The sequence below is a fragment of the Crocuta crocuta genome, unplaced genomic scaffold (assembly GCF_008692635.1).
Source record: "Crocuta crocuta isolate KB4526 unplaced genomic scaffold, BGI_CrCroc_1.0 scaffold143, whole genome shotgun sequence".
Classification (NCBI taxonomy): Eukaryota; Metazoa; Chordata; class Mammalia; order Carnivora; family Hyaenidae; genus Crocuta; species Crocuta crocuta.
Window position 1 is genome coordinate 8,723,994 of NW_027529175.1, and position 2,631 is coordinate 8,726,624.

At 61.6% G+C, this 2,631-nt stretch overlaps 1 protein-coding gene across 2 annotated transcripts in view; it reads left to right on the forward strand.

Moving 5' to 3' along the window:
* The first annotated feature begins 1,555 nt into the window (after nt 1–1,555).
* The window catches only part of TRABD (TraB domain containing), a 6,382-nt gene continuing 5,306 nt past the window's right edge, over nt 1,556–2,631 (forward strand). Inside the window, exon 1 of one of the 2 annotated variants that reach the window (XM_077758058.1) lies at nt 1,556–1,692. The gene's annotated coding sequence lies outside the window, so the exon portion shown is untranslated. The remainder of the gene's footprint in view (nt 1,693–2,631) is intronic. The other variant, XM_077758057.1, reaches the window with a different exon arrangement.

Sequence of the window (2,631 nt, forward strand, 5' to 3'; positions counted from 1 at the left end):
GGCCGAGCTCCGCGGGCCTGCAGCAGTCTGCACTGTGTCTCTGTGAAGCGGCTGCACTGGGCTGTAACTTAGGTGCCACGAAGTACCCCGCAGGAGAGTCTCAGTAAAACTGTCCCAGCACAGGCAAGGCTGCCTTGGCGTCGCATCTCAGAAACAGCCAGGAAGTCCGCTCGGAAGTCCTCGCCACCTTTGGAGATCAGCACAGCCTCGTTAGGAGAATGGGTGGTTTCCAGGTGGAAACCTACCGGCTTTGGGGTTCTCTGGAGAGGCAGATGGGCAGGCCGCCAGCCTCCGCTCTCCGCGGGTCTCTTTGTCCCCTTTGCTCTCCTGCTTGCCCCCTTGCAGGGTGACTGGAAGGTAGCCTGGACCCGGGGACCGCCGGGCAGGCTCGCAGGCTGGTGGTGCGCCCCCCGCAGCACCCTGCAGCGGTGATCAGGGTGGGGATCCTCGGGTGGGCAGTGTGCAGGCTCCAGCAGAGCCAGCCAGTGCAAGCTGGCCTGTGGCCTCTACCCCAATCCCAAACTTTGCCACACTTCCGTAAAGCAAGTGCTGCCAGACCCAGGGAGTGTCCAGTGGCCAAGCGTGCCCAGGCTTAAGAAGTGGGGGCGTTGGGAAGGTCAGGGCTTTCACCACGTCCTGCTGTGTCCCAGTTGGGACACATTTGTTTCTACAGCTCACTGGTCTGTCCAGTTTGGGATCTCTGGCCTCCTGAGCAAGCCTGGTGGGCTGGTTCGGAGATGCGGCCTTCTGGGAACTCTGTCTGGTGCTGGTCAGCCCCCTGGCCTCACCGAGAAGCGGGCTGGGATCCAGGAGGCAGTTTGCCGCTTCCCGATTTTTAGAGCGGGGAGGGGGCGGCGATGGTGTCTCAGTCTGCTCTGCAGCCGTAACAGAACAGCAGAGATGGGGCTTAAATAGCAGACTGTTTTCTCACAGCTCTGGAGGATGGAAGTCAAGATCAAGGTGCCAGCCCATCTGGCTGCTGCTGAGGGCTTTTTCGTTCTGGCTTGAGGACGGCTTTCCTCTCCCTGTGTCCTCACATGGCCAGCTTCCTGCTGTCTCTTCTCATAAGGGCCCCAGAACCATCATGGAGCCCCACCCTCGTGACTTCATGTAACCTTAGTCACCTCCCAAAGATCCCACCTCCAAACACCATCACCCAAGGGGTTAGTGATTCAGTACTGAACTTCGGGGGACACAGTTCAGTGCACAGCAGTGGGGCCCAGGAGAAGGTCGGCTGCCTGGGCCGGGCAGGCAGGAACCTCTGGCCCGTCACTCACGCTGAGCTGTCTGATGTCCTCAGGTTCAGTCCTGAAACTCACACCCAGCAGGACAGTTTCCGATGCCGATAACTTCATCAGTGCAGAACCGCCGAACCCACCACTCTGATGTGTCTCAGGGCCCACAGCTCGGGCTGCCTCCCAATGGAGGCAGAGCTTTTCCTGTCCTTTGAGCGGGCCCTTTGCTGGAGTCCTGGACACGATGGGTCCCAGAGCTGTTGGGAATTCCCACTATTTGGGAGTGTGTCTTCTGGAAGCGTGCGGGTGATTCTGCTGCTGTCCTCCGCGCGCAGGATGATAATTTCCAGCGCCAGATAGCGGTGTGTCCTCTGCTGATCAGGAGACTGCCCAGGAGGACTTGTGTCTCAGGGTCTTCTGAAACCAGACGGCTGGCTCTTTTCCTGCCCCGACAGGAGTAAGTCCACGGAGGTCTGGAAGTCACGGGCCTAAGCGAAGTCCGAGTGTGGTCCAGGTCTTGCCGCCAGGAGGGGGCCTAGTGCGTGCAGACGGGTGGGACGGCTGGGTGACCACTCTGACCACCCCAATCCTTGAGGCAGGAGCTGAGCCCAGGGGGTTGAAGGGTCCTGCCCAGGGCCTTGCCGCACCAAGGCAGTGGTCTCGCTGGCCTGAAGTCGGGCCCAGCGGGCCGTCCCCTGCAGCACGGCTGCTGGCATCTGGCCACAGGTCACCTCCGTGGACAGTCCTGCTTGGCAGCCACAGCAGGTTGGAGGGAGCAAGGAGTGGCTGGATCTGGCCGAAGGCTCTTCCTGCTTTGTGTCAGCTTCACAGGCTCCCAGCATCGGTGGCTGTGGCCTGGCCAGGTAGCAGGGCCACATGCTGGAGCATGGTATGGGAGGGGGCACGGTTATGTCCCTGGAGGGGGTCTCCTGCTCACTGCGCACGCGGTGGTGGAGGGAGCTGCTAGCACCTGTAGACCCAGACAGCGTGTGGCAGGAAGCCAGGAGGAACGTGGATGCCCCACGGCCTCTACCTGCGGGTGCAGGGAGATGGAGGCGGGGGCCCAGAGGTCTGGGAGGCGGGTGGCGCTTAGCTTCCCCCCCCGGCAGTTGGGAGAGGCTCAGGGCCCAGCCGCGTTTGAAACTGCGTGGGGGGTAGGGGCGGTTAACAACCCAAGGAAGTGACATCCTACAAGGGTGTTGCCAGGGGACCCCACCTCCACGGTTGAGGGAAACCAGGATATTGGACGGTGTGTGGATGCGGCAGCATCAGAGACCAAGAGACGTCTCAGAATGTTGGACTCTTGGTGCTGAAGGAGGCTCAGTGGCCTTCCTGCCTGACTAGGCCAGGCGCCCAGCTCTGGGGAGCAGTGCAGGAGGGGACCGGGTTCTGCGGA